The sequence below is a fragment of the Eschrichtius robustus genome, chromosome 13 (genome assembly GCF_028021215.1).
Source record: "Eschrichtius robustus isolate mEscRob2 chromosome 13, mEscRob2.pri, whole genome shotgun sequence".
Lineage (NCBI taxonomy): Eukaryota > Metazoa > Chordata > Mammalia > Artiodactyla > Eschrichtiidae > Eschrichtius > Eschrichtius robustus.
Genome location: NC_090836.1, coordinates 28,170,233 through 28,195,529, shown reverse-complemented (window position 1 = coordinate 28,195,529; position 25,297 = coordinate 28,170,233).

Sequence of the window (25,297 nt, the reverse complement as noted above, 5' to 3'; positions counted from 1 at the left end):
TAAAAATAGAGCTATCATACGACCCATCAATCCCACTATTGGGCATATACCCTGAGAACACAATAATTCAAAGAATCATGTACCACAATGTTCACTGCAGCTCTATTTACAATAGCCAGGACATGGAACCCACCTAAGTGTCCATAGACAGATGAATGGATAAAGGAGAGGTGGCACATACACAATGGAATATTATTCAACCATAATAAGAAACGAAATTGTGTTAATTGTAGTGAGGTGGATGGACCTAGAGTCTGTCATACAGAGTGAAGTAAGTCAGAAAGAGAAAAACGAATACCATATGCTAACACATATATATGGAATCTAAAAGAAAAAAGAAAAAAATGTGGTTATAAAGAACCTAGGGGAATGACAGGAATAAAGACACAGACATAGAGAATGGACCGAGGACATGGAGAAGGGGAAGGGGAAGCTGAAACGAAGTGAGAGAATGGCATGGACATATATACACTACCAAATGTAAAATAGATAGCTCGTGGGAAGTAGCCACATATCACAAGGAGATCAGCTCTGTGCTTTGTGACCACCTAGAGAGGCGGGATAGGGAGGGTGTGAGGGAGACACAAGAGGGAGGTGATATGGCGATGTATGTATATGTATAAGCTGATTCACTTTGTTATAAAGCCAAAACTAACACACCAATGTAAAGCAATTATACTCCAATAAAGATGTTTAAAAAAAAATAGACCCCAGGAAAATATGATTATTACTATATTTTAAGTATTTTTTGTTCTGTTGCTGTTGTTTACTTATTATTTGTTTTAATTTTATTTTCATTGTTTTTTTAATTTTTTAATTTATTTTTTATTTTTTTAATATTTCTATTTCTGTTACTTTTTTCAGTGCTCTATTTTTTCCTTCTTTTCCTTTTTCTTGCTTTTTTTCTATTTTGTTTATATCTTTTTTCTTTTCTTCTATTTGTTTTTACTTTTTTATCTTTTATATCATTTTTGTGTTTGTTTTCTTTTCATGCTTTTTCCTTTAGTTTTCATTCTGCTTTTGTTTTGGTTTTTATTTTTAGTTTTTGCCAATTTAGTTTTTAATTGTTTGATTTCATTTTGCAATTCTTTTGTTTTTCTGGTTGTTCTCTTGTTTTTTGTTTTCCCTGTTTTTGTTTTTGTTTCTTTTTTTATATGTGTGTGTTTTACTTTGTTTTTTTGTTTTTGTTTGGTTCTGCTTTTACCATCTGTCTGGGGTTTTGTCTGTCTGTCCATTTGTTTGTTTGTTTGTTCTTAATTGTTGTTGTTCCTGTATTCTTGTTTTTGTCTTTTCTGTTTGTCTTGGGGTTTTTTGCCTGTTTGTTTTCATTTGTTTTCTTCCCAAACTTTCTTTTTTTTTTTCTTTATTTTCTATTTTATTGCCAAGCCGAGTGGCTTGTGGGACCTTGGTTTCCAGGATGATTGTGGGGTTTGAGCCCCTGGGGTGGAAATGCTGAGTTCAGCACACTGGAATGCTAGAGAAATCCTGGTCCCAGGGACTATTAAGTGGTGAGAGCTCTCCTGGAGGTCTCCATCTTAACTCCAAGACCCAGCTCCACCCACCTGCCTGCAGACTCCAGTGCTGAATGCCCCATGCCAAACAACAAGCAAGACAGGAACACAAACCCATCCATCAGCAGACAGGCTGCCTAAAGTCGTACTAAGCCCCCAGACCCCACAAAACACACCACCCAATGTGACCCTGCCCATCAGAGAGATAAGATCCAGCCCCACCGACCACAACGCAGGCCTGTCCTTCCCACCAGGAAGCCTACACAGGCCACTGGACCAACCTTGCCCACTAGGGGAAGACACCAGAAGCAAGAGGAACTATGACCCTGCAGCTTGCGGAAAGAAGACCTGAAACACAGTAAGTCAGACTAAACGAGAAGACAGAGAAATATGTTGCACACAAAGGAGCAAGGTAAAAACCTACAAGACCTAACAAATGAAGAGGAAATACGCAATCTCCCTGAAAAAAATTCAGTGTAATGGTAGTAAAGATGAACCAATATCTCAGAAATAGAATGGAGAAAATACCAGAACAGTTTAACAAGGACCTAGAAGAACTAAAGAATAAACAAACAGTGATAATCAATGCAATAACTGAAATTAAAAATACACTAGAAGGAATCAATAGCAGAATAACTGAGGAAGAAGAACGGGATAAGAGACCTGGAAAATAGAATGGTGGAAATAACTGCCAAAAAACAGAATAAAGAAAAAAGAATGATAAGAATTGAGGACAGTCTCAGAGACCTCTGAGACAACATTAAAAGCACCAACATTCGAATTATAGGGGTCCAAGAAGAAGAGAAAGAGAAATGGTCTGAGAAAATATTTAAAGAGATTATAGTTAAAAACTTCACTAACATGGGAAAATAAATAGTCTAATCAAGTCCAGGAAGCACAGAGAGACACATATAGGATAAATCCAAGGAGAAACATGCCAAGACATATATTAATCAAACTAACAAAAATTAAATACAAAGAAAAATATTAAAAGCAGCAAGGGAAAAGCAACAAATTACATACAAGGGAATCCCCATAATGTTATCAACTGATTTTTCAGCAGAAACCCTGCAGGCCAGAAGGGAGTGGCAGGACATATTTAAAGTGATGAAAGGGAAAAACCTAAAACCAAGAGTACTCTTCTGAGGAAGGATCTCATCCAGATTTGACAGAGAAATCCAAAGCTTTAAAGCCAAGCAATAGCTAAGCGAATTCAGCACCACCAAACCAGCTTTACAACAAATGCTAAAGGAGATTCTCTAAGAGAGAAACAAAAGGGAAGAAAAAGACCTACAAAAACAAACCCAAAACAATTAAGAAAATGGTAATAGAAACATACATATTGATAATTACCTTAAATGTGAATGGATTAAATGCTCCAACCAAAAGACATAGACTGGCTGAATGGATACCAAAACCAGACCCATATATACGTTGTCTACAAGAGACCCACTTCAGACCTTGAGACACATACAGACTGAAAGCGAGGGGATGGAAAAAGATATTCCATGCAAATGGAAATCAAAAGAATGCTGGGGTAGCAATACTTATATCAGACAAAATAAACTTTAAAATAAAGACTATTACAAGAGACAATGAAGGACATTACATAATGATCAAGGGATCAATTTAAGAAGAAATAACAATTGTAAATATTTTTGCACCCAACATAGGAACACCTCAATACATACTGCAAAGGCTAACAGCCATAAAAGGGGAAATCAACAGTAACACAGGGGTCTGGGCAAGATGGCGGAAGAGTAAGTTGCGGAGATTACCTTCCTCCCCACAGATACATCAGAAATACATCTACACGTGGAACTGCTCCTATAGAACACCCACTGAAATGCTGGCAGAAAACGTCAAACCTACCAAAAGGCAAGAAACACCTCACGTACCTGCGTAGGGCAACAGAAAAAAGAAAAAACAGAGACAAAAGAATAGGGATGGGACCTGTGCCAGTGGGAGGGAGCTGTGAAGGAGGAAAGGTTTCCACACACTAGGAAGCCCCTTCGTGGGCAGAGACTGCGGGTGGCGGAGGGGGGAAGTTTTGGAACCATGGAAGAGAGCACAGCGACAGGGGTGCGGAGGGCAAAGCGGAGAGATTCTCGCACAGAGGATCGGTGCCGAGCAGCACTCACCACCCCGAGAGGCTTGTCTCCTCACCCGCTGGAGTGGGTGGGGGCTGGGAGCTGAGGCTCGGGCTTCAGTTGGATCCCAGGGAGAGGACTGGGGTTCGCTGCGTGAACACAGCCTGAAGGGGTTACTGCACCACAGCTAGCCGGGAGGGAGTCCAGGAAAAGGTCTGGAGCTGCCGAACAGGCAAGAGACTTTTTCTTGCCTCTTTGTTTCGCGGTGCGCAAGGAGAGGGGATTCAGAGTGCCACCTAAACGAGCTCCAGAGATGGGCGCGAGCCGCAGCTATCAGCGCGGACCGCAGAGATGGGCATGAGACGCTAAGGCTGCTGCTGCCACCACTAAGAAGCCTGTGTGTGAGCACAGGTCACTATCCAAACCGCCCCTCCCGGGAGACTGTGCAACCTACCACTGCCAGGCTCCCGTGATGCAGGGAAAACTTCTCCGGGAGAACGCGTGGTGCGCCTAAGGCTGCTGCAACATCACGCCGGCCTCTGCCGCTGCAGGCTCACCCAGCATCCGTACCCTTCCCTCCTCCCTGCCTGAGTGAACCAGAGCCCCTGAAGAAACTATGCCTTTAACCCCCTCCTGTGTGAGCGAAGAACAGACACCCTCAGGCGACCTACACGTAGAGACGGGTCCAAATCAAAAGCTGAACCCCGGGAGCTGTGCGAACAAAGAAGAGAAAGGGAAATTTCTCCCAGCAGCCTCAGAAGCAGCGGATTAAAACTCCACAAACAACTTGATGTACCTGCATCTCTGGAATAACTGAATAGACAACGAATCATCCCAAATTGAGGAGGTGGAATTTGGGAGCAGGATATATTAATTTTTCCCCTTTTCCTCTTTTTGTGAGTGTACATGTGTATACTTCTGGGTGAGATTTTGTCTGTATACCTTTGCTTTCACCATTTGTCCTAGGGTTCGGTCTGTCCGGTCTTTTTTTGTTTTGTTTTGTTTTTTTAACTTAAAACTTCTTTTTTCTTAATAAATTTTTCCTTATTTTTTATTTTAAAAAATTAAAAAATTTTTTTCCTTAAGAATCTTTTTCTTATTTTTTATTTTAAAAAATTAAAAAAAAATTTTCTTAATAATTTTTTTCTTAATTTTATTTTAAAAAATTAAAAATTTATTTTAAAAAATTAAAAAAGTTTTTTTCTTCATAATTTTTTTCTTATTTTTTATTATAGTAGCTTTATCTTATTTTATCTTACTTTATTTTATTTTATTTTACTTTATCCTCTTTCTTTCTTTCTTTCTATTTTTTTCTCCCTTTTATTCTGAGCCGTGTGGATGAAAGGCTCTTGGTGCTCCAGCCAGGCATCAGGGCTGTGCCTCTGATGTAGGAGAGCCAACTTAAGGACACTGATCCACAAGAGACCTCCCAGCTCCACGTAATACCAAACAGCAAAAATCTCTCAGAGATCTCCATCTCAACACCAATACCCAGCTTCACTCAACGACCAGCAAGCTACAGTGCTGGACACCCTATGCCAAACAACTAGCAAGACAGGAACACAGCCCCATCCATTAGCAGAGAGGCTGCCTAAAATCATAATAAGGCCACAGACACCCCAAAACACACCACCAGATGTGGAAGTGACCACCAGAAAGACAAGATCCAGCCTCATCCACCAGAACACAGGCACTAGTCCCCTCCAGCAGGAAGCCTACACAACCCACTGAACCAACCTTAGCCACTGGGGACAGATACCACAAACAACGGGAACAATGAACCTGCAGCCTGTGAAAAGGAGACCCCAAACACAGTAAGATAAGCAAAATGAGAAGACAGAAAACCACACAGCAGATGAAGGAGCAGGGTCAAAACACACCAGATCTAACAAATGAAGAGGAAATAGGCAGTCTACCTGAAAAAGAATTCAGAATAATGATAGTAAAGATTATCCAAAACCTTGATATAGAATAGACAAAATGCAAGAAACATTTAACAAGGACGTAGAAGAACTAAAGAGGAACCAAGCAATGATGAAAAACACAATAAATGAAATTAAAAATACTCTAGAAGGGATCAATAGCAGAATAACTGAGGCAGAAGAAAGGGTAAGTGGCCTGGAAGATAAAATAGTGGAAATAACTACTGCAGAGCAGAATAAAGAAAAAAAAATGAAAAGAACTGAGGAAAGTCTCAGATACCTCTGGGACAACATTATACGCACCAACATTCGAATTATAGGGGTCCCAGAAGAAGAAGAGACATAGAAAGGGACTGAGAAAATATTTGAAGAGATTATAGTTGAAAACTTCCCTAATATGGGAAAAGAAATAGTTAATCAAGTCCTGGAAGCATAGAGAGTCCCATACAGGATAAATGCAAGGAGAAACACGCCAACACACATATTAATCAAACTATCAAAAATTAAATATAAAGAAAACATATTAAAAGCAGCAAGGGAAAAAAAACAAATAACACACAAGGGAATCCCCATAAGGTTAACATCTGATCTTTCAGCAGAAACTCTGTAAGCCAGAAGGGAGTGGCAGGACACATTTAAAGTGATGAAGGAGAAAAACCTACAACCAAGATTACTCTACCAAGCGAGGATCTCATTCAGATTTGATGGAGAAATTAAAACCTTTACAGACAAGCAAAAGCTGAGAGAGTTCAGCACCACCAAACCAGCTTTACAACAAATGCTAAAGGAACTTCTCTAGTCAAAAAACACAAGAGAAGGAAAACACCTACAATAACAAACCCAAAACATTTAAGAAGATGGAATTGGAACATACATATCGATAATTACCTTAAATGTAAATGGATTAAATGCTCCCACCAAAAGACATAGACTGGCTGAATGGATACAAAGACAAGACCCACATATACGCTGTCTACAAGAGACCCACTTCGGACCTAGGGACACGTACAGACTGAAAGTGAGGGGATGGAAAAAGATATTCCATGCAAATGGAAATCAAAAGAGAGCTGGAGTAGCAATTCTCATATCAGAAAAAATAGACTTTAAAATAAAGACTATTACAAGAGACAAAGAAGGACACTATATAATGATCAAGGGATCGATCCAAGAAGAAGGTATAACAATTGTAAGTATTTATGCACCCAACATAAGAGCACCTCAATACATAAGGCAAATACTAACAGCCATAAAAGGGGAAATCGACAGTAACACAATCATAGTAGGGGACTTTAACACCCCACTTTCACCAATGGACAGATCATCCAAAATGAAAATAAATAAGGAAATACAAACTTTAATTGATACATTAACCAAGATGTACTTAATTGATATTTATAGGACATTCCACCCAAAAACAACAGAATACACATTTTTCTCAAGTGCTCATGGAACATTCCCCAGGATAGATCATATCTTGGGTAACAAATCAAGCCTTGGTAAACTTAAGAAAATTGAAATCATATCAAATATCTTTTCCGACCACAACACTATGAGACTAGATATCAATTACAGGAAAAGATCTGTAAAAAATACAGACACATGGAGGCTACACAATACACTACTTAATAACGAAGTGATCACTGAAGAAATCAAGGGAGAAATCAAAAAATACCTAGAAACAAATGGCAATGGAGACACGACGACCCAAAACCTATGGGATGCAGCAAAAGCAGTTCTAAGAGGGAAGTTTTTACCAATACAAGCCTACCTCAAGAAACAGGAAACATCTCGAATAAACAACCTAACCTTGCACCTAAAGCAATTAGAGAAAGAAGAACAAAACAACTCCAAAGGTAGCAGAAGGAAAGAAATCATAAAGATCAGATCAGAAATAAATGAAAAAGAAATGAAGGAAACAATAGCAAAGATCACTAAAACTAAAAGCTGGTTCTTTGAGAAGATAAACAAAATTGATAAACCATTAGCCAGACTCATCAAGAGAAAAAGGGAGAAGACTCAAATCAATACAATTAGAAATGAAAAAGGAGAAGTAACAACTGACACTGCAGAAATAAAAACGATCATGAGAGATTACTACAAGCAACTATATGCCAATAAAATGGACGAACTGGAAGAAATGGGCAAATTCTTAGAAATGCACAACCTGCCGAGACTGAACCAGGAAGAAATAGAAAATATGAACAGACCAATCACAAGCACTGAAATTGAAACTGTGATTAAAAATCTTCCAACAAACAAAATCCAAGGACCAGATGGCTTCACAGATGAATTCTATCAAACATTTAGAGAAGAGCTAACACCTATCCTTGTCAAACTCTTCCAAAATATTGCAGGGGCAGGAACACTCCCAAACTCATTCTACGAGGCCACCATCACCCTGATACCAAAACCACACAAAGATGTCACAAAGAAAGAAAACTACAGGCCAATATCACTGATGAACATAGATGCAAAAATCCTCAGCAAAATACTAGCAAACAGAATCCAACAGCACATTAAAAGGATCATACACCATGATCAAGTGGGGTTTATTCCAGGAATGCAAGGATTCTTCAATATACACAAATCAATCAACGTGATACACCATATTAACAAATTGAAGGAGAAAAACCATATGATCATCTCAATAGATGCAGAGAAATCTTTTGAAAAAATTCAACACCCATTTATGATAAAAGCCCTGCAGAAAGTAGGCATAGAGGGAACTTTCCTCAACATAATAAAGGCTATATATGACAAACCCACAACCAACATTGTCCTCAATGGTGAAAAACTGAAATCATTTCCACTAAGATCAGGAACAAGACAAGGTTGCCCACTCTCACCACTATTATTCAACATAGTTTTGCAAGTGTTAGCCACAGCAATCAGAGAAGACAAAGAAATAAAAGGAATCCAAATCGGAAAAGAAGAAGTAAAGCTGTCACTGTTTGCAGGTGACATGATACTATACATAGAGAATCCTAAAGATGCTACCAGAAAACTACTAGAGCTAATCAATGAATTTCATAAAGTAGCAGGATACAAAATTAATGCACAGAAATCTCTTGCATTCCTATACACTAATGATGAAAAATCTGAAAATGAAATTAAGAAAACACTCCCGTTTTCCATTGAAACAAAAAGAATAAAATATCTAGGAATAAACCTACCTAAGGAGACAAAAGAACTGTATGCAGAAAACTATAAGACAGTGATGAAAGAAATTAAAGATGATACAAATAGATGGAGAGATATACCATGTTCTTGGATTGGAAGAATCAACATTGTGAAAATGACTCTACTACCCAAAGCAATCTACAGATTCAATGCAATCCATATCAAACTACCAATGGCATTTTTCACAGAACTAGAACAAAAAATTTCACAATTTGTATGGAAACACAAAAGACCCCGAATAGCCAAAGCAATCTTGAGAACGAAAAATGGAGCTGGAGGAATCAGGCTCCCTGACTTCAGACTATATTACAAAGCTACAGTAATCAAGACAGTTCGGTACTGGCACAAAAACTGAAACATAGATCAATGGAACAGGATAGAAAGCCCAGAGGTAAACCCACACACATATGGTCACCTTATCTTTGGTAAAGGAGGCAAGCATATACAGTGGAGAAAAGACAGCCTCTTCAATAAGCGGTGCTGGGAAAACTGGACAGGTACATGTAAAAGTATGAAATTAGAACACTCCCTAACACCATACACAAAAATAAACTCAAAATGGAGTTTATCAAACTCTTAGAGGAAAACATAGGCAGAACACTCTATGACATAAATCACAGCAAGATTCTTTTTGACCCAGCTCCTAGAGAAATGGAAATATAAACAAAAATAAACAAATGGGACCTAATGAAACTTAAAAGCTTTTGCACAGCAAAGGAAAACATAAAGAAGACGAAAAGGCAACCCTCAGAATTGGAGAAAATATTTGCAAATGAAGCAACTGACAAAGGATTAATCTCCAAGATTTACAAGCAGCTCATGCAGCTCAATAACAAAAAAACAAAAAACACAATCCAAAAATGGGCAGAAGACCTAAATAGACATTTCTCCAAAGAAGATATACAGATTGCCAACAAACACATGAAAGAATGCTCAACATCATTAATCATTAGAGAAATGCAAATCAAAACTACAATGAGATATCATCTCACACCGGTCAGAATGGCCATCATCAAAAAATCTAGAAACAATAAATGCTGGAGAGGGTGTGGAGAAAAGGGAACACTCTTGCACTGTTGGTGGGAATGTAAATTGATACAGCCACTATGGAGAACAGTATGGAGGTTCCTTAAAGAACTAAAAATAGAACTACCATATGACCCAGCAATCCCACTACTGGGCATATACCCTGAGAAAACCATAATTCAAAAAGAGTCATGTACCAAAATATTCATTGCAGCTCTATTTACAATAGCCAGGACATGGAAGGAACCTAAGTGTCCATCATCAGAAGAATGGATAAAGAAGATGTGTCACATATATACAATGGAATATTACTCAGCCATAAAAAGAAATGAAATTGAGTTATTTGTAGTGAGGGGGATGGAGTTAGAGTCTGTCATACAGAGTGAAGTATGTCAGAAAGAGAAAAACAAATACAGTATGCTAACACATATATATGGAATCTAAGGGGGAAAAAAAAGGTCATGAAGAACCTAGTGGCAAGACGGGAATAAAGACACAGACCTACTAGAGAATGGACTTGGGGATATGGGGAGGGGGAAGGGTAAGATGTGACAGGGTGAGAGAGTGCCATGGACATATATACATTACCAAATTTAAAATAGATAGCTAGTGGGAAGCAGTCACATAGCACAGGGAGATCAGCTCGGTGCTTTGTGACCACCTAGAAGAGTGGGATAGGTAGGGTGGGAGGGAGGGAGACGCAAGAGGGAAGAGATATGGGAACATATGTATATGTATAACTGATTCACTTTGTTATAAAGCAGAAACTAACACACTATTGTAAAGCCATTATACTCCAATAAATGTGTTAAAAAATAACAACAACAACAAAAGAAAACCAGTAACACAATAACAGTGGGGGACTTTAACACTCCACTTACACAAATGGATAGATCATTCAGACAGAAAATTAAAAAGGAAAAACAAGCCTTAAATGACACATGAGACCAGATAGACTTAATTAATATTGATAGCACAGTCCATGCAAAAGTAGCAGAATACACTTTCTTCTCAAGTGCACATGGAACATTCTCCAGGAGAGATCACATCTTGGGTCACAATTCAAGCCTTGGTAAATTAAAGAAAATTGAAATTATATCAGGCATCTTTTCCAACCACATTATGAGAATAGATATCAATTACAAGAAATAAACTGCAAAAAAAAGACATGGATGCTAAGCAATATGCTACTAAATAACCAAGAGATTACTGAAGAAATCAAAGAGGAAATCAAAAAAATACCTAGAAATACATGACAATGAAAATACAACAACCCAAAACCTATGGGATGCAGCAAAAGCAGTTCTAAGAGGGAAGTTTATAGCAATACAATCCTACCTCAACAAACAAGAAAAATATAAAATAAACAACCTAACCTCACACCTATTGCAAGTAGAGAAAGAAGAACAAACAAAACCCAAAGTTAGTAGAAGGAAAGAAATCATAAAAATCAGAGAAGAAATAAATGACATTGAAACAAACAAACAAAAAAATAGCAAAGTTCAATAAAATTAAAAGCTGGTTCTTTGAGAAGATACACAAAATTGATAAACCTTTAGCCAGACTCATCAAGAAAAAAAAACGGGAGAGGACTCAAATCAATAAAATTGGAAATGAAAAAGAAGTTACAACTGACACAGCAGACGTGCAAAGGATTATGAGACAACTACAAGCAAATATATGTCAATTAAATGGACAACCTCAAAGAAATGGAAAAATTCTTAGAAAAGTACAACCTTCTATGACTGAACCAGGAAGAAATAGAAATTCTGAACAGACAAATCACAAGTAATGTAATAGAAACTGTGATTTAAAATCTTCTAACAAACCAAAGTCCAGAAACAGATAGCTTCACAGGCAAATTCTATCAAACATTTAGAGAAGCGCTAACACCTATCTTTCTCAAACCCTTCCAAAAATTACAGAAGGAAGAACACTCTCAAACTCATTCTACAAGGCCACCATCACCCTGATAACAAAAACAGACAAAGATATCACAAAAAAAGAAAATTACAGGCCTATATCACTGATGAACATAGACACAAAAGTTCTCAACAAAATACTAGCCCACTGAATCCAACAACACATTAAAAGGATCATACACTATGATCAAGTGGGATTTATCCTTGGGATGCAAGAATACTTCAATATACATAAGTCAATCAATGTGATACACCATATTAACAAATTGTAGAATAAAAGTCATATGATCATCTCAATAGATGCAGAAAACGCTTTCAATAATATTCAACACGCATTTATGATAAAAACTCTCCAGAAAGTGGGCATATAGGAACCTACCTCAACATAATAAAGGCCATATATGACAAATACCACAGCAAATATTATTCTCAATGGAGAAAAACTGAAAGCATTTCCTCTAAAATCAGGAACAAGGCAAGGGTGCCCACTCTTGGCACTGCTATTTAACATAGTTTTGGAAGTCCTAGCCATGGCAATCAGAGAAGAAAAAGAAACAAAAGGAATACAAATTGGCAAAGAAGAAGTAAAACTGTCACTGTTTGCAGATGACATGATACTACACATAGAAAATACTAAAGATGCCACCAGAAAACTACTAGAGCAAATCAAAAATTTGGTATAGTTGCAGGAGAAAAAATTCATACACAGAAATCTCTTGCATTCTCATACAGTAACAACAAAAGATCAGAAAGAGAAATTAGGGAAACAATCCCATTCACCATTGCAAGAAAAAGAATAAAATACCTAGGAATAAACCTACCTAAGGAAGAAAAAGACCTGTACTCAGAAAACTATAAAACCCTGATGAAAGAAATCAAAGATAACACAAACAAATGGAGAGATATACCATGTTCTTGGATTTCAAGAATCAATATTGTGAAAACTACCCAAAGCAATATACAGATTCAGTGCAATCCCTATCAAATTACCAAAGGCATTTTTCACAGAACTAGAACAAAAAAAACTTAAAAGTCGTATGGAGTCAGAAAAGACCCCAAGCAGCCAAAGCAATCTTGAGAGAGCAAAACGGAACTGGAGGAATCAGGCTCCCTGACTTCAGACTATACTACAAAGCTATACATCAGGACTGACACAAAAACAGAAATATAGATCAACAGAGCAGGACAGAAAGGCCAGAGATAAGCTCACACACGTATGGTCAACTAATCTATGAAAAGGAGGCAAGAATATACAATGGAGAAAAGACAGTCTCTTCAATAACTGGTGCTGGGAAAACTGGACAGCTACATATAAAAGAATGAAATTAGAACACTCCCTAACACCATACAAAAAGAATAAACTCAAAATTGTTTAAATACCTAAATGTAAAACCGGATACTATGAAACTCTTAGAGGAAAACATAGGCAGAACACTCTTTGACGTAAATCACAACAAGATCTTTTTTGACCCACCTCCTAGAGTAATGAAAATAAAAACAAAAATAAACAACTGGGACCTAGTGAAACTTAAAAGCTTTTACACAGCAAAGGAAACCATAAACAAGATGAAAAGACAACCCTCAGAATGGGAGAAAATATTTGTTAATGAAGCAACAATGAGGGATTAATCTCCAAAATATACAGATAGCTCATGCAGCTCAATATCAAAAAAACAAACAACCCAATCAAAAAATGGGTGGAAGAGCTAAATAGACATTTGTACAAAGAAGATATACAGATGGCCAAGAAGCACATGAAAAGATGCTCAACATCACTAATATTAGAGAAATGCAAATCAAAATTACAATGAGGTATCACCTCACATCAGTCAGAATGGCCGTCATCAAAAAATCTACAAACAATAAATGCTGGAGAGGGTGTGGAGAAAAGGGAACCCTCTTGCACTGTTGGTGGGAATGAATTGATACAGCCACTATGGAGAACAGTATGGTGGTTCTTTAAAAAACTAAAAATAGAATTACCATATGACCTGGCATATACCCAGAGAAAACCATAAGTCCAAAAGATACATGTACCCCAATGTTCATTGCAGGCCTATTTACAATAGCCAGGTCATGGAAGCAACCTAAATGCCCGTTGACAGATGAGTGGTTAAAGAAGATATGGTACATATATACAGTGGAATATTACTCAGCCATAAAAATGAACGAAATTTCATCATTTGTAGAGATGGACCAAAAGACAGTCATACAGAGTGAAGTAAGTCAGAAAGAGAAAAACAAATATCGTATATTAACACATATATGTGGAATCTTAAAAAATGGTACAGATGAACCTGTTTGCAAGGCAGAAATAGAGACGCAGACATAGAGAACAAACGTATGGACACGAAGGTGGGAACGGGGTGGGATGAACTGGGAGATTGGGATTGACATGTATACACTAATCTGTATAAAACAGATAACTAATGAGAACCTGCTGTATAGCACAGGGAACTCTACTTAGTGCTCTGGGGTGACCTAAATAGAAAGGAAATCCAAAAAAGAGGAGATATATGTATACATATGGCTGATTCACTTCACTGTACAGTAGAAATTAACACAACATTATAAAACAACTATACCCAATAAAAAATTTTTTTAAACCATAAAAAAAAAAAAAGATTAACTCAAGACCAAAGGAGGTTCACCTAATTATGATGTCTTTCCAAAGGAATAATAGTACAATATCTAAGTCCTACTGGTACTATAATCTAGAATTATGCATAAAACTGCCCAGTTGTTCCATAATTGGGGATTGCTATTTTGCATAATGCATGAATAAAAAAGAATATACATTATTTCAATTTACTAAATATTCATATCAAGCTATGAGAAAGTACCTGAATCACCACTATAATACAATATGCTTACATATAAAATGGTGCAAGTTTCTAAATGATGGCTTGTTCATCAGAATTGGTCAAATTCTAATTTCTTTTAGAAGTTTGGCCAGTATTATTGTAAAACCACTTTTAGGGGGACAATTTTAAAACTTATGTGTTACTACCTGCACCGACGTTTTTCACTCTCTCATACTCTACCCATCCACAGGTAGAAAACAACAGAAATGTTCCTGAGACACAGAGCACAAATATAAGACCTGTCTACTATGCAGAGGATCATCACCTAGAATAATAATAGAGCAGTGGGAGAAGTGGGCTTCCACAGTTACTGTTGCTAGCTGTACAAGGTACTTCACACCTGCTACCTTAAGTCTATAGACTCATTTCTGGATAGATATTTACAGATATGGAATGTAGAAAGAAAATATTGCCTTGAACTTGGTATTTGTAAGTTCAATTAGATTGAAGTTTGGATTAAAAAGGTATATGTTAACTATTCTTCTATCTCTTATCTCTGGCCTACATCAACCATGAACTAGAGCAGCACTTTTCAAAGTCCGACCCCAGGATACCTCTGGGAGGTGAGGAGGGTTAAAGGTTTCGTTTCAGGGCATAGATGAGGTCAGCATTTATTTTTATAATAATACTAAGGGTTTTGTGGGGAGCTTTTTTGCCCTTTTCAAAGAGTTAAAATTTGTGCTGATAGTGTGAAAACACTGATGGAGAACAGTGCACGTGTTCCAGCATGAAACAAGCCCAAAACTGTGCTAGAGTCAGGCTAGTCTTTTTTTTTAAATTTTTATTTTATATTGTAGTATAATTGATTAACAATGTTGTGTTAGTTTCAGGTTCACAGTAAAGTGATTCAGTTATACATATATCTATTTTTTTCAAATTATTTTCCCATTTAGGTTATTACAGAATATTGAGGAGAATTCCCTGTGCTATACAGTAGGTCTTTGTTGGTTATCTATCTTAAATATAGCAGTGTGTACCTGTCAGTCCCAAACTCCCAGTCTATCCCTCCCCCCACTCTTCCCCCTGGTAATCATCAGTTTGTTCTCTAAGTCTGTGAGTCTGTTTCTGTTTTATAAATAAGTTCATTTGTATCATTTTTTTTAGATTGCCCATATAAGTGATATCATATGATATTTGTCTTTCTTTCACTTAGTGTGATAGTCTCCAGGTCCATCTACGTTTTTGCAAATGGCATTATTTCATTCTTTTTAATGGCTGAGTAATATTCCATTGTTCATATATATACCACATCTTCTTTATCCATTCATCTGTTGATGGACATTTAGATTGCTTCCATGTCTTGGCTATTGTAAACAGTACTACAATGAACATTGGGGTGCATGTATCCTTTCAAATCATGTTTTTCCGCAGATATATGCCCAGGAGTGCTTGATTATATGGTGGCTCGACTTTTAGTTTTTTTAAGGAACCTCCATACTGTTCTCCATAGTGGCTGTACCAATTTACATTTCCACCAACAGTGTAGAAGGGTTACATTTTCTCCACGTCCTCTCCAGCATTTATTGTTTGTAGATTTTTTGATGATGGCCATTCTGGCCAGTGTGAGTTGATATGTCATTGTAGTTTTGATTTGCATACCTCTAATAATTAGTGATGTTGAACATCTTTTCATGTGTGTGTTGACCATCTGTATGTCTTCTTTGGAGAAGTGTCTATTTAGATCTGCTGCTCATTTTTTGATTAGGTTTTTGTTTCTTTGATATTGAGCTGCATAAGCTGTTTGTAAATTTTGGAGACTAATCCCTTGTCGGTCAAATCATTTGGAAATATTTTCTCCCATTCTATGGATTGTCTTTTTGTTTTGTTTATGGTTTCCTTTGCTGTGAAAAAGCTTTTGAGTTTAATTAGGTCCCATTTGTTTATTTTTATTTTTATTTTCATTCCTCTAGGAGACAGCTCAGAAAAGATATTGCTGAAACTTATGTCAAAGAGTGTTCTGCCTATGTTTACCTCTAAGAGTTTTATAGTATCCAGTCTTAAATTTAGGTCTTTAATCCATTTTGAGTTTATTTTTGTGCATGGTGTTAAAGAATGTTCTCATTTCATTTTTTTACATGTAGATGTCTAGTTTTCCCAGCACCATTTATTGAAGAGTATGTCTTTCCTCCCTTGTATATTCTTGCCTTCTTTGTCATAAATTAATTGAGCATGGTGCATGGGTTTATTTCTCAGCTTTCTATCCTGTTCCATTGATCTTTATTTCTGTTTTTGTCCCAGTACCATACTGTTTTAATGGCTGAAGCTTTGTAATATAGCCTGAAGCCAGGGAGCTGGATTCCTCCAGCACCATTTTTCTTTCTCAATATTGTTTGGCTATTTGGGGTATTTTGTGTCTCCATACAAATTTTAAGATTTTTATTCTAGATCTGTGAAAAAGGCCACTGGTAATTTGATAGGGATTGCATTGAATCTGTAGATTGCCTTGGGTAGTATAGTCATTTTGACAATATTGATTCTTTCAATCCAAGAACATGGTATATTTTCCCATCTGTTTCTTATTCTTAATTGCCATATACTGACAGAAGAAAAGTCACCTGCTCCACTTAACAGTGATTCAAAAGATTGATGAAGTAGTAAAAATTGTTAATTTTAATAAATCTCAATCTTTGAGTGCACAACTATACATAAAGCAATTTTTTGCATAGTGAAGTATGATGATTGTCTCAAACACTTGTGCAATTACTTGACCTGCAAGCTCAACTAGCCACTTTTTTCACAAAACACTATTTTTACTTAAAAGCCTGACAAACCAGGATCATTCAGTCTTGAATATTGGGCAGAAATTTTTTTTTAAGTGAACAATGTGTGCTCATCCATTCAAGAAAAATCACTGAAAGTATTTGTTGCTGATGATAGAATTGAAGGTTTCAAGCAAAAATTAAATTTGAAAACTTTATCTGCCACCATGAGCTTGACAGCTTCCCAAAACTTAAAGACTCTTCTGATGATATCAGCGGAAATATTAATAAATGTGATTTGTTGGGGGGAGCAGGTTATATAATGAAATGTGTCAACATAACTCCGTGAATTAATATCTTGCAAATTACCAATGTAATATATTACAAAATCACACATGGGGAAAATACCCACCTATTCAAAGTATAAGATAGATCAATGGGGTTTTAAATCAATAAAGTATAGAAAATTCATTGATGTAGTCTCAGATTCCACGTTGCAACTAACCTTAAGAAATTACAACTTGTCAATTGATTAATAGCAAAGAAGAGTAGCCACAATTTTCTGAGAATGCTATTAAAATATCCCTCACTTTTCCAATTGCATATCTGTGTGAGGCTGAATTTTCTTCATATACTTCAACCAAAATAACATACCACAACTTTTGAATGCAAAGAGGTTATGACAACCCACATATTTTATATTAAAGCAGACATTAAAGAGATTAGTGAAATGTAAAACAATGCCACTCTTCTCACTTATTTTGTTTTGGAAAATACTTTTTATTTTATAAAGACTTTTTTAGGTTAACATATAATGGAGTTATTTTTATTATTTTTAATGCAATAATTGGTAAATATTTTCTTAATTTTTTAGTTTTGATTGCTAGTACATTAACTATCATAGCTATAACACATAAACAAAACCTGCTTGGGCATGCTCAAGAATTTTGAGGGTAACAGGATCATGAGACAAAAAATTTGTAAATACCTGCCCTAGGCAAACTCTTCACCTCCCACACACTTCACCAAACCATTCTCTTGTTCAGTCAGTCACTCAGCCCACAGATATTTATTTAACACTTATTGCTAGTCAACATTATAGGTACTGGGGCCAGGGCAGTAAATAAAATAGACCCAGTCTATGTTCTCATGAAGTTTATGGTCTAGTGGAGTTATATAATACACAAGTAAACAAATATATAAGTGAGGCAACTTCTGACAGTGATAAATGACATGAAGTAAACAAAACAGAGTGAGATGATAGAGAGTGACTCTCAGGGCTATTTTAGATTGGATTTTGAGGAGAGACTTCCATGACTAGATGACATTGGAATTGAGACTGAATGACACTAAGGAGGCCATGCAAAGACCTGGGGGAAGCCTGTTTCGTGGAAGAAAGAGGAAGTGCAAAGACTATATACAAAAAGGTGGGCCTGAGCCAGATCAGGGAGTGTCTTGCAGGTCAGGGGAAGGAGCTAAAAGTTTATACTTAGAGGGATATATCTAACCTATATGTTTTTCCTTCAGTCAGCACACTCCCTCCCTCCCTCAACACTTGCATTCATGAAATTCTTTCAGTCACCCCAAAGGCCTCTCACTTCCTCTGCTCTAAACCCACACTCAAATCATATGCTGAGTAAAAAAGAAACAAACCCTTCCCAGAATAGGAAAACTCCTATGCACACATAAAAGGTGAATTTCTCTACTCAGAGGGTGATTATATAAACAGCAGCAGACTGATAGCAGGAATATTTCTCTCCCCTCCCATTATCTACCTGAAGGCAGGGCATAAATTTCCCTTTGTGTCCCCTTCTTTCATACCTGGAAGAAGAGAGCAACTCTTATCACTAGAAACAGAAAGAGAGCTTCAAAATGAGTTTGCATAAACAAACCTTATTAAACCCTTATCTTCCATTAGTTTCCTCATGTATTAACTAGTTACTTCCCCACAATCCCTTGAAGCCCAAATCCCCTTTCTTTGTTAAAATGGTATATAAGTCCCTGAGTCTAAGCATTTCTGAGTTTCGTTTCTTTTCTACGAACTCCCATGCACATAAAAATTGTTTGCCTTCTCTCCTGCTAATTTGTCTTTTGTTAATGTGATTCATAGACCCCCAGTCACTGAACCTAAGAGGGTAGAGGACAAGTTATTCCTCCTCAACAACAGTTTCAATCTATTCTTCTCCTATATATAAGACCGCTCCTCCTTAAATCAAATAAAACTTTTGTTACAATGGGGAGTAGTATCTTAGTGCAAAAAATGTTTGTAGTTTTATTAGTAAACATATTATTACCAAGTATTTTGGTAATTTGTGGCACATCCAAACAGAGGTAAGTCTTAATAAGCTAGCATTTTGTTGGCATGCTTCTTACATGGATTTTTCCACTCTGGATACAAGAATCTTTACTGTAAAATTCAGGCAGTGTCCATTCATCCTACAGTCATACTTTTTGAGAATGGTTAAATACATATCCTAGAATGATAGCTATATATTCTTATAATAATTCATGTAAATATTATCAATGCTGTAAATAATCTACAAAGAGGTTCTCAATTTGGAGGGGGCGGGGTCATGACATTTCCAAGAATCTGATGAGAGTTAAGGACACTCTCACTATAACCTTCTGTACACAGAAAAATGTGCATAGAATTCCAAGTAATATTTTAGACCCCTAGAGCCAAGTTAATAACCCATGCTAGACAGTAAATTATGATATCTTTCAGGTTTTTAATAAGCAAGTGATATGACCTGAGCTAGAGATAGATGGGTGATAGGTAGATAGAAAGATAGATAGATAGATGATGATAGATAGATAGAGAGATAGATAGTAGATATTTGTAGAAACTAACTCTGATAGTTATTTAGAGAATGAGTTTTAGAAAAGCAAGAAGTCTTGTTAGAATGATAGTGTAATGCTCTAATGATGAGTAGAGATTCAAACTGAGAAATGACGGTAGCTTGGACTACATAAGTTTTAACTAGAGACCTGGTATGAAGAAATTTCTAAAAGATATATCTCAAGTAAAAGGAAAATAATGGTTACCCACAAGGTAGGTATGATTATTATCATTACCAAATATAATAATGCAAGAAAATATAAGAAAAAAATAGAAAGATGCATTGAACCATAATTGTTAAATAAGTCGAAGCAGTGGTTTAAATTTTTCTATAAACACACACCAGGCTCAGGTGGTATTACTGCAGAGTTCTATAAAACTGTCTGTATCTATGAGGATCCAATCTAAAATTTTCGACAGGGAAAATTTCATTAAAAGAAATATTAACTTTTAAAAGTGGTGACATACAAAAAGAGCACTCTAAAGAATATAAGGAGAACAAACACAGGAAGCAGAACTATTTCTAGGGTCGAGAGTAAACAGGGACAGAACTAAGAACTGTAGAATCCATCCCCATGCCTGTTTTCTAAGGTCCTACAGGTACAAATTGGCAACATCTTGTAACTCCTTTCATATATATGCTATCTCTTCCTAAGAGTAGACCTTACACTTTTCCATCTGGACTATGTTGGACATTAACCCTCATTACAAGCTTCAAGGCAATGACAGATGCAAAGAAGGTAACTATAAAGTCATTGAAGATTATTAACACAAAGTAGTAATTGTTTGCTCAAAGTGAGATGGAGGAACCTTTCCACTAGCAAAGAAGTTTCAAGATATTATGGAGACCCAGATTTCTCACCTTGGCCTTTATCTGTCCAAATTCTCCACTCAAGGTAGGGTACCACTTCTTCCCAACCAGATGACTTAGCATAAGGGACTTAATAGGTTAATAGGCTTTGCAACTCTGCACATCTACAATCAGATCTGGGATCGATGGTCAGCAATATCTGCCTTGTGGCTACATAAGATAAGGAAATTCTTTAAGGCCATCATGGAGGATTTCTGATACTCTATTTATGACATTACTTGGAAATCCAAAGCCTTAATTTTATTTTTATTTATTTAATTTTGTGCTTTTATTTTCATAAGCTCTCCAGCACACTCATAAATGACCAACCTACCTCAATATCTTTGTAATCAACACTGTCACCATAGCAACTAAATCCCAGAGGCGCTATGCCAATACCTTGCCCTCTTCCATCACTCTATTTCATGCCACCACCAGTGATAGTTTAAATAATTATAAAGCTGCTGTGTGCCATGGAATACTTCTGCCACATTTCCTCTAGTAAGGAGATTATCTGAGTGCTCATGTGAACAACTGAAACTCAAAGCCTCATTTTGAAGCTTTACTTCATGATACCAGGTCAGGTTTAGAACCAACTTACTTATCAGTCAAGATCCTGATAGAAAGATGGCACGCCTTAAAAGGCTTAATTGAAGAGAATTTAATGAGAGAACAATTCACAGAGGTGTGAACATGGTTAAGAGTACAAACCAAAGATGGTGAGGTGCCCCTGGACTTGCAATAGTGAGAAACCACCACCAGCACCAGATCTAAAGGGGCAAGAAGAGGGAATCTGGTTATCAGAGGGCCATGAGAATTAGAACCACACAAGAAGGGATTCCTAGAAGAAACTGTAGTTTAAAAGAAAGGCAGCCACTGCTGAACCTGGAGAAAGTGGGAAAGTACCTTAATCACTCAGTCCTCCTGTCTTCTGGTCTCCAATCTTACTTCCTATACTCAAACCCAAATAGAAGGCAGAGAGCAAGGTATCCTGGGTGATTCAGTCCCTAGCAGTCGACCTTTCTGAACATATAAAAGGGCAGAGAAACACAGAGAAATGATCAGAGGGAGCAAATAGAAAAAAATCATAACAACTCCCAAATTCATTTTGTGAGGCCATCATAACCTCGATAATAAAACTTAACAAGGACATTTCAATAAAGAAAAATTACAGCCACACTCAAAAACACAGATGGAAAAACGCTAAACAAATTATTAGGAAACTGAATTCAGTAATATATATTTAAAAGGATAATAAAAGAGAAACAAGTTGAACCTAATTCAAGAATGCGAAGTTAATTTAATATCTGAACATAAATCACTGTAATTCAACATATAAGCAGAATAAATAAGAAAAATCAGGTAATCATCTCAATCAATGCAGAAAAGAATTAAAAATTCAACAAACATTCAAAAAACATTTTAAAGTCTATTACTAAACTAGGAATTAAAAATGACTTTCTTAGAAAAAGGAACCCTCCAACACTGTTGGTGGGAATGTAAATTGTTATAGCCACTATGGAGGCCAGTATGGATGTTCCTTAAAAAACTAAAAATAGAGCTACCATATGATCCAGCAATCCCACTCCTGGGCATATATACAGAGAAAACCATAATTCAAAAAGATACAGGCAACCCAATGTTCATTGCAGCACTCTTTACAATAGCCAAGACATGGAAGCAACCTAAATGTCCATCGACAGATGAATGGATAAGGAAAATGTGGTGTATATATATATATATATATAATGGTGTGTATATATATATATACATATATATATATGTATATATATGTTATATATATATAATTGTATATATATATAATATTTCATTGTATATATTGTGTATATATATATAATTGTATATATATATAATATTCCATTGTGTATATATATATATATATATGTATACAATGGAATATTACTCAGGTATAAAAAGGAATGACATAATGCCATTTGCAGCAACATGGATGGACCTAGAGATTATCATACTAAGTGAAATAAGCCAGACAGAGAAAGATAAAAATCATGTAATATTGCTTATATTGGAATCTTTAAAAAAAAGATACAAATGAACTTATTTCCTAAACCGAAAGAGACTCACAGACACAGAAAACAAACTTACGGTTACCAAAGAGGAAAGGAGGAGGGAGGAGAGATACATTAAGAGTTTGGGATTAACATGCACACACTACTATGTATAAAATAGATAACCAACAAGGACCTACTGTATAGCACAGGGAATTGTACTCAATATCTTATAATAACCTATAAGGGAAGAGAATCTGAAGAATATATATATATATATATATATATATTCAGTGAGATATATATATATATATTTGGTTATATGTATATAACTGAATCACTGTGCTGTATACCTGAAACTAACATTATATTGTAAATCAACTACACTTCAATAAAAAAATTAAAAATTTTTAAATTTTTAAAAAGATGACTTCCTTAATCTTTTAAAGTATATCTATAAGAAATCAATACCAAACATCATACTTAATGATAATATATTTAAATTTTTCTCATGGAAATTTTTTTTAAATACTAAGTTCACAGTAAGTGAATAAGGCAATAAAAAGAAATATGTTAGAAGGATTATGTACATGTTGTGATTATATATGTAAAACAATCCAAAAGAATCTAATATTAAAATATTAGGATTAATAAGTTTATTTAGCAGGATTTCTTGATACTAAGTTAATACCAAAATCAATTGTCTTTATACACACCAGCTGCAAAACACTTAGAATATAAATTTTTTAGTGATGCCATTTCCAACAGCATAAAAATATCAAATCTCTTAGAATAAATCTAATAAAATTCACGAAGAGCTCTGTACAAAATATTATAAAATACTATGGAGAGAAATTAAAGATGACCAAAACAAGTAGGAGAAAACTATGTTCATAGACTGAAATATTATGTATTGCAAAGATATCAATTCTCTCTAGATTGATTTCATTTCCATGTAATACCAGTCAAAATTCCAAAAAGTTTTTGATAGATTGTAACAAGTTGTTTCTAAACTATATATGGAAATGCAAAGAATCAAGAGTAGCCAAGGCACTATTGAATGAGGAGGAGGAGAAGGCAGTAGTGGTAGTGGTGGTAGTGGTGATAGTGAAAGGATTTAACAATCATATATCAAGTCTTACAATAAACATACAATAGTGAAGAAAGTGTTTTATTTTTGCAAAGATAGACAAGTAGATCAATGGAATAATATAGAGAGCCCAGGAATAGCCCCCACACATATATATGTACACTTGACCTAAAGGGAAAAAAAGGAAAAGATATTTTCATTTTTTTTAATTTCTTTTATTGAAGTATAGTTGATTTACAATGTTGTGCTAATTTCTGCTGTACAGCAAAGTGACTCACTTATACACATTTATACATTCTTTTTTTATATTCATTTCCATTATGGTTTATCCCAGGAGATTGGATATAGTTCCCTGTGCTATACTGTAGGACCTTATTATTTATCCATTCTAAATGTAATAGTTTGCATCGACTAACCTCAAACTCCCAGTCCATCCCTCTCCCTACCCCCTTCCCCCTTGTCAACCAGCAGTCTGTTCTCTATGTCTGTGAGTCTGAGGAAAAAATATTTTAAATAAATAATACTGAAAAAATTGGATGACCATTTGGGATAAATGAAACTTGAATCCAACTTCAGGCCACACACAAAAGGCCCAGCTGATTTGAATGACCTTCTGGCATCTCAGCTAAATCTGAATACTCCAGGATAATCTAGGATGGCCATTCTGGGAGGCCTCAGGGGATTGCTCATCTCTGCTCTACACAGCCTCTCATCCTCTAGTAATCCAGCCCAGCCTGGCTCACAAGGCAGCAGCTTTCCAATGGAGCACTGGTTCTCAACTGGGGTGATTTTGCCCCCATTCCACAGGACATCTGGCAATGTCTACAGACCATTTTTGTTGTCAAAATCGGGGTTCGAGGCTGTGAGGTGGTGTGTAAGGAGGCTCGCTCCTGACATCTAGTGGGTAGAGTCCAGGGACTCTGATAAACCTGCTACAATGCACAGGAGAGGCCCCAACAAAGAAGTATCAGGTCCAAAATGTCAGTAGTGTTGAAGTTGAGAAACACTGCAATAGAGTGAGTAGAAACTGTAAGGTTTCTTGAGGCCTAGGCTTAGATATCATAAAATATGATTTTCACTGCATTCTACTAGGCAAAGTATCACAAAGCCAGTCCAGATGCAAGGGGTTGGAAAATAGATTACACCTTTCGGTGGGAGGAGCTACAAAGAATTTATAGGCATTTGTTAGCTACCACAAAAGCTGATGTTTTAGGGGTGGAGTGGGAGATTGAACTACTAGGTTTTTATGAAATGGAGAAAATTGATCCACATAAGTT